The following is a 7,737-nucleotide window of genomic DNA, read 5'->3' as shown; positions in this document are numbered from 1 at the left end:
TGGCTGTCTGCTAGGGGCACATGGTGGACACTGTAAGAACTGATGTGAAAATTGTGAAAACGGTATCGGATGAGAAGCATTTAAGGGGTGATTTCAGCAGTTCTTTTCACTAAAAAATTCAATGACGAGAAGTGTAACAGTGTTAATTTGTCAGCATTCTTTGGCAAGTCGGCCCTTAATGAAAAAAAGGGCAGTACGTAATACATGCTATGTAAACACATAATCAGACAAATTAACATGCGTAATTATGATAGACTCGTACCTTCAGACCCGATAGGAATAAAAAGCGTGACGTAATGCACTAATTGGGTATTTAAAAAAGGCTTTGGAACCCCACATTTTGGCGCCACACTGCTTATATTTCCCCTCATTAGATGTCTTTCTAACAATGTGTTTGTGCTTAGTGAAGCCGGTTTTACAGGGCTGGATTTAAATACCTCAATTGGTATTTGTTTGCTAACGCATGAGACAAATACAGAGAAACTTAGAGGGTTGGCCTAGATACAGGAAGCGCCGATTAATATTAGACAATACAGGTCCACTGTTGACATGTCGACCTTTTGGGTACAGCTTGAAGCACATCGGCAATGAAAGCAATACAGCTGTTCGTCATCTAGAACAGTCAACGTCACGCACGGCACCTGCCCACTGAATGCCTCTATCCCACAAAAAAAAAGAAGCGTTCACAAAAGATAACAATGCTGCGCACCACTTTTTCAGGAGTTACGAAGCACAGCACGATATTTGGCTTTCCACAACTGCCGGTAAGAGGCTCACCCACCAACAGTTGCTTGACAGAGCTGGCACACTACATTCCAATTCCCGGACAGAAAGCAGGCAGCTTACCAGCAGTCAAATTACATGCCTGAAGCACCAGAAACTGGAACGACACAGCGGTTCCCACCGCAGGCATGCCACCGCAGCCGAAAGAAATATAGCCGGTCGTGGCCGAAAGCCTCGTAGCACGCATCTTAACGCAAGCCGCAGTTTCGCAAAAAGCTACTAATACATTGTTTAGAAACTTCACGTAATTTAAAAAGGAAACAAAAGCATATTCAAAACTGGACAATTGTGCAATATATTTGAATTAAACAAGTGTGCTTGCTACAATACGAAAAAGAGCGGCGCCGGCATTATCTTTTAATTTAGGAAGTACTACACGCTATTTTTCATCTTAAAGGCATTGTTAAAGGCATTATTCAACGTATTCAACAAGTGGGAACCTTGTACGCTTGATTAGCCTGAGATGATAAGTTTTGTTTGATGCCTGGAGAGAGGATACACGAACACAGTGCCAACTCCGCCTTGGGCGGTAAGAAAACCATAAGGTAAGCGGCGATGCGTTTGGGCATACGAAACATGCTCGCTCAGGCGTCGAGCCACACCGCGATGCGTAAATAAAAAGCAAAAAAGAAGCGAACACATCAAGTCACGCAGTAAATCCTTTGACGATGAAATGGACGATTGCAGGTTCGGAAAGTTGAGCTGGGAAACTCGCACGGTTGCTCAGCACCTCACATTACAACGGCTTATGAAGCACACGGCGCACTTTCATCATAGTCACCACCACCCACCCAACCCAGCGAGGGGTTATGTAGTAGCACAGCTCAGCGAAACTTTACGGCGCAGCAGCTACAGCGTAGCACAGCTTGTTAATCGCACACAGTGCGCGACATTTTTCTTCGCTCAGCGGATCGGCTAGACTAGAGCGTGACTTCGTAATGGATGCGGGCGTGGATTCGAAAATTTTTCGGCGCCTAACGTAATCATCTCAAAAGCGCATATGTTCTCGTTTACAGTTTAGGAGTTCTACAGGTAAATCGTCAAATTTATTTGGGGCAGATGCTGCCACTGCAAAGCGTGCAGCGGATGTGACGGCGCCGCGCCGTCGACGTCAGAGATGTCAGCGGCCCCGAAGGCCACGCCCCCGTTGGAAAGTAGACGAAACGTAAAGCGCTAACCACATGGAGCGATTTTTCCAGGGCAAGTGTCTGCTACCACCCGGTGGATATAACGCTTTTCGGCCAAAAGCGTTATTCTCACCCATGCGTCACATCCGCATCCGGCTGTGTTTTTGCATTAAAATGTTCTACAAATTTGCCAAACATAAATATTTTAAATGAAGCTTAATTTTAGGAACGCTTGCTTGCTATGTTTTATACAATTATTTCTTTTCTGTGATGTAGCCGTGTGGCGGTGTGGCTAGCGTTGTTGTCATGCCATTTGGCCACGTACGTACCTGCGTAACGTTTCCCGCGTCGTTCAACGTTCTTTCTACAGTGGTAAGTGGTTCTGTTCATTGTTCAATCGCTTGTTTTGCTGCGATACCTTACCGCTTGACCTTGTGCAATGTGTAAAATTATACAATTCCCATTCTTTTGTCCTATGCTCCTCAGATCCGCCACAGTAGAGCGCGAAAATTCAGACAAAGGACGGGCCTACTAGTTCGGACCCGTGGCTTTCGAACTTATCGCTCATGCGTATATCTGCCCCTCTACCATCTATGTGCCTTACAAGAGGCCTCGCACGATATCGCGTACGCTGGTGGCAATGCAAATTCTTCTGCATCGGTTGCGAACAACGGTTGCGAACAAGTGTCCGCTTGTCTCAGGTACTGCAGGAGTGTTTGTAGCTGGGCTAGTTGGTTCGTTGCACGGATTGAACAGCACTAAGACGGAGCAAAGTGAAGCGAAACAACCACGGGAGCTGATTAACCACTGTTTATTTTGGTAGTAAATATTATTTATAGTGGTAAAAGCAATCATGGTTATCTGTGTGCGCATTGCGGCACGCGAAGAAACAGATCAAATAGGCTGTGATAGTGCGTATCTAACATGAGTTGCAGCGCCTTGCAGGTAAAACGTGAACCGCTCCTATCTCGCCAAATATGCGAATTCTCTGCTTAGCGGGGCCAAGAGTGCATGCCGCTAAGGAGCTTGCTGGCTATGCTGTGCAGCAGCTGATCTGGATACCCAGCGGAGCAAAGACGCTGGATTTAGAAGGCAATAGCCATCCCTCTTCACGTCCTGCAAGCACTCAGTGCAATCCAGTTTTGGGTCGCGGGTTCGATTCCCGGCCGCGGCGGCCGCTTTTCTGATGGAGGCGAAAAGCAAAAACGCCCGTGTGTACGAGATTTCGGCGCACGATAAAGATCCCCAGGTGGTCAAAATTAATCCGGAGCCCTCCACTACGGCGCGCCTCATCGCCTGCGTTGCGTCGGCGCGTTAAACCCCACAATCAATCAATCAATCCAGTTTTGGGGCTCAAATCTAGCATCTCCGCTCTGCTGGGTTACCAGATCAGCTACTGCACAGCAAGCCAATAGGCTCCTGGCCGATATGCACTACAGTCAAGCGCCCGTATAACAAAGCGTGTGGGACTGCGATACTTGTTCGTTACACGTCACTTCATTTTATACGTCACGCATTTCATTGACCCAATAAAGCAGATAAGCATACTGAGAGAAATAGCCGTCAGAATTAAACTGCAGTAGGCGAAAAAAGTCAACAATTTTCTTGTCCACAGTAGTAAGACGTACTGAATGCGAACCCACCACCGACCTGCTGCTGTTGAAGTGTACGGTGTGCTGCGGCGGAGTTCAGGGAGTGACGAGATCTACATCTGCAGCACATCAACCGCCTCTACCGCTTCGCGGTTGTCATTACGCTTAGCTCCTCTGCAAGCTATTCGTCACTGCTCGCCTGATCATTTGTGGCGTCCCTTTTCTCTATGATGGCCTCCACGATGTGGTCAGTTGTCAGGTCAGAGAAAACCAGGGCCTGGTCTTCCACTGAGACGTTTTTGTCAGCCATCACAACCGATGCTACGATGCAGCACGCACTGTACGTGTTTATCGATTCCTACAGCTACCTGGCTGAACTGGATGACTCACGGCACACCTATCAGCTGCACGCTACCATGTGTGCAGCTGCGCACATGGTACATGCGGTATCCGTTATCAAACCACAATTCAGCAATTGGGAATGCATTAATTTTTTTTGTTAAACAGGCAAATTTGCTGTAGGGGTCTTCGCAATACATAAGAATCTGGCCAGGCCATGTGGCATGCTTCGTTGTACAGGCTATTTCATAGTAAAAGCGTTCATTGTGGTGGCGTTTGACTGTATACAGCTCCAAAGAAAATCCCGCCAGAAGGGCACAAGGGGAGAAGTCATCTCGTACATCTGCTTTTCTCGTCGACCAACAAGCTGAGGGGGCTGTGCAGAAGAGTTAACCTAGAGAAAGTGCGCAAGAGCTGTACTAAGAATCCGGCAACAGCCTCTGTCAAATGCGACGAGGAAGTCGTATACGAAGTTCCACTACCCTGCAAAAAATCATACATTGGTCAGACGGTGCGATGCATCAGCGACCGGCAGCATGCTTGCCCAGCATGTGAAAAGTTGCGATCTGAGGCCTGCTGTGTCTCGAAAAGGCACAGAGGCCAGCACGCACGTGAGATATGCATGAGCACGCTGTCCGTGGCCCCGGTGGAGAGAGAAATCGCATATTTGGTGAGATAGGAGAGGTTCACGCTTCAACTGCAAGACACTGCAACTTATGTTAGATACGCACAATCACAGCCTATTTGATCTGTTTCTTCGCGTGCCGCAATGCGCACACAGTTAACCATGCTAGCATTGTTCCCCTATAAATAATATTTCCTTCCAAAATAAACAGTGATTAGTCAGCTCCTGTGGTTGTTTCACTTCACTTTGTCCCGCCTTAGCACTGTTCAATCCATGGCGAGGTACCGCCTCCGACAACTATCTGTACAGAGACTATAAGTAAAAATCCAAATTTATCCGGGCTTTTTTTTTTTTTTTTTTTCACAGGCTAAGACTAGCCTTAAATGCGCAATTTCTTATATATCTAAGCAATATTTTTCTTAGCTGGAGACGGAGCATACTGCTGTTCACGATTAGGTGCTATCATTAAGCATTTTGTTTATCAGTGTTGAAAGGCTCAGCACGGTCTTTCAACACTGCGTCAGTGCATGTGTGAGAGAGGGAGAGCTAGGGCTGTGTTACACTATTTACGTCCTAATCGTGGCAGTTTTGAATTATTGGGCAGTGGTGGAGGAGTCTGGCTAGGATATGCACGTGCATTATAGACTTTACCTTAAAATACATACCGAGTAGTCGATGGTAAGTGTTGCAGGGTCCCATTAAACGTATCCAACTGATTAACGAGGCGTTTCACGGGGACACCACTCATGTCCTAGCTGATTTGGTGGTGTGTACTACACATTAAAAATAAATTTGGTCGGGCTGAAACTTGAGTGCAGTTGGCCTTGAATTGCCTCACATGGTGTGGTGGTATCGCATGGGTCTTGTTAAACTAGCTTTCTTACTGCAACACACAGACTATTAGGAACTTTTTTTTTAACCCAGCTGCCATTGTACTAATACTCGGCCTGGTGTCTTGTGGGTTTCTTTACTGCTGCTTTGTGTCAAGTGAAGACCAGAAGTGCAACCACATGAAGCAAGTGCAGTAACGGGTGCAACAAAAGTAACTATGGGTGCAAGGACCTAGCAACTGCCACCAGGCCCCTTTGCCACTGACTTGTGTCATGTCGCTCACCCAGAAACAAGTGAAACTACAGAAGTCAGCGACAGAGAGGCCCAGCGGCAGTGTACGCTTGCACTACTTGGTCAGTGCTCCAATAGAGTTATGCTTGTGCATTCATACATTTATTTGCTTTGTTCCAATGGAATTTCGGAAGGTCTTGGGGCTCATAACGATGTCATTGAAAGTTGTCTTGAGTCGCTAAATGTGCATGACGACTTGTTGAATGAATTTAAAAATGCACTGATGATTACTATACTCCCTATTTGTGCACAGTGCAAACTGCAGCCTTCTCAGTCACGGCGCATATTTGCTGTGTCTTGGGGAGTGAGTGCGTAATCAGCAAACGCATGGCGGCGTGCACTACTGTGCTGTTATCTCGCAGCGCGCCACCACTGCCGACGACCTTGTTGTTGCAAATGGTGTTTGAACCTCCCGCACAAACATCACGTGGTTCAGATGGCCTACGCACGGAGTAGTAGCGTCTGCCAAAAGTGTGCAGGGGAGGCAGTGAGAGAGATGGTGCCACAGCAGTGCATGCCGCCCTTTCCCTCACAATTTCGCCAGACATTCCGATGAGCGTCTTGAGCGGGCTCAACTCAGTTGACCGTATGTCGTTAAACCCATATAATCATCACCGACCAAATTTTTCGTCTCCTTAGAGTTTGAATTAATGAGGTTTGTCTGTATTGTTTTGTCAAGCTTTGTCTAGTAATTCTGTTTCTTTTGTTTGGTTTTTTTTTTTTTTCTATAAAGTTGAGCCCACTTGTTTCAGATGTGGCAAACTGGCACGATGGTGAGCCTTGATGAAACATAAGGTTAGGCTTCTCTTAAAGATGTATGTTTATCCACTTATTACATAAATGTGCTGGCTAAGGCTATATGGTGGTTTGCGACGGGAAAAAGAAAGGAAATTCACTGAAAATATTTTGAGCTCGGCAGGGAGCTCACCTGGCCGAGCTGAAAATATTTCCAGTGAATTTCCTTTCCTTTTCCCGTCGCAAACCACAACCATCACCAATGAATAACTGAAGTTACACCTCTCTAGCTCAAGTAATACACTTGGAAAATTTTCCTTTTACGGTAAAATGTGTATGCTGGCAGACCATCCAAGGCGCACGATAAATTAAGCAGCGAAGTTAAGTTACCCTTTGTACAGACACTTAAGAGATTTTGTTCAGCCGAAGTGGGGAAGGAAGGGAGCATGAATCAGGTAAATTTTAATCTGTGTCCAGTTTTTGCTGGGTAGCAAGTGAAGTCTATAGGGTGTTCACTGAGCAGTGAGTGTCGCAGTTCTTGTGTGAATGGCAGCCGTAGGGCAACTTTCTATGATATTCACCTCGTGCAGTAATCTGGGCCATGTGAGAAATCAGGTGGTTGCTATACAAGCAACACTAGCGACCAACTGCAGTGCTCCGGCCTTGCTTGTAGCAGGAATCGAATGCACACCAAATTCTCATAATAATGCATTCCTTGCGTGCCTGTAATGGCCTTCACTCTATTCAAAATTGTCCACCTGGCAGCCACAAGTGGGTTCGCTGCAGTGTTAACCTCTGCGCTCACGTGGACCAAGAAAGGCTGCTCCATTGTATTATTGCCCGTACGCACCTCAGTTGTATTGTGCATGACATTCTTTGTAAATTGCGTGGCACATAATTGCAGGCGAGTTTTAGCTCTTGCCAGTAATTGCTACATTTCTTCTATGTACTGCCATGTTCCTTTTAATCTCCATGCAGGTTCAAGCAGCCGTGGCCGTCTGCAGGCGTAGCCCTGCCCAGCACCAAGGCTTCTTTTTGGTCTACAGTAGGAGTACATGTGTGATACCCAGAAATGTATGACATCTGCGTGATGTACACTTGTTGCATTAATAAAATTGGGAGCACTGTTCCACTGTTCACTTTTTTGTCAGGTTACACACAAGTTGAGAACATGTATGAAGACTTTTTCATTGTTCAAGCATTTTTCTCATTGCAAAAAGTTTCCTATTACACTCTTTAGCCTAGGCAGTGTTGCACACTATGTATGAAATGGAGTATACTGGCATGCTACTTTTGCAAAATAAATAGTCCTCAAACCACATCGATAATTTAATTTCATTACGTGTGAGCAATAGGTGGAGCATGTTGGCAAAAAATTTTACCGTGTATCCGTCATAGAAAGAGATCAGTACAG

The 7,737-nt window shown here is 46.1% G+C and overlaps 1 long non-coding RNA gene across 1 annotated transcript; it reads left to right on the top strand.

The window, feature by feature from the left end:
- Nucleotides 1–2,232: 2,232 nt before the first annotated feature.
- LOC144166776 (uncharacterized) lies at nt 2,233–7,452 on the top strand. Its single transcript, XR_013321768.1, has 2 exons — nt 2,233–2,282; nt 7,302–7,452. It is a non-coding gene; the product is annotated as an uncharacterized LOC144166776 (long non-coding RNA).
- The last annotated feature ends 285 nt before the right edge of the window (nt 7,453–7,737 follow it).

The sequence above is a fragment of the Haemaphysalis longicornis genome, unplaced genomic scaffold (assembly GCF_048455015.1).
Source record: "Haemaphysalis longicornis isolate Haplotype H1 unplaced genomic scaffold, Haemaphysalis longicornis Haplotype H1 scaffold_19, whole genome shotgun sequence".
Lineage (NCBI taxonomy): Eukaryota > Metazoa > Arthropoda > Arachnida > Ixodida > Ixodidae > Haemaphysalis > Haemaphysalis longicornis.
This window is presented reverse-complemented; position numbering and strand designations above follow the sequence as displayed.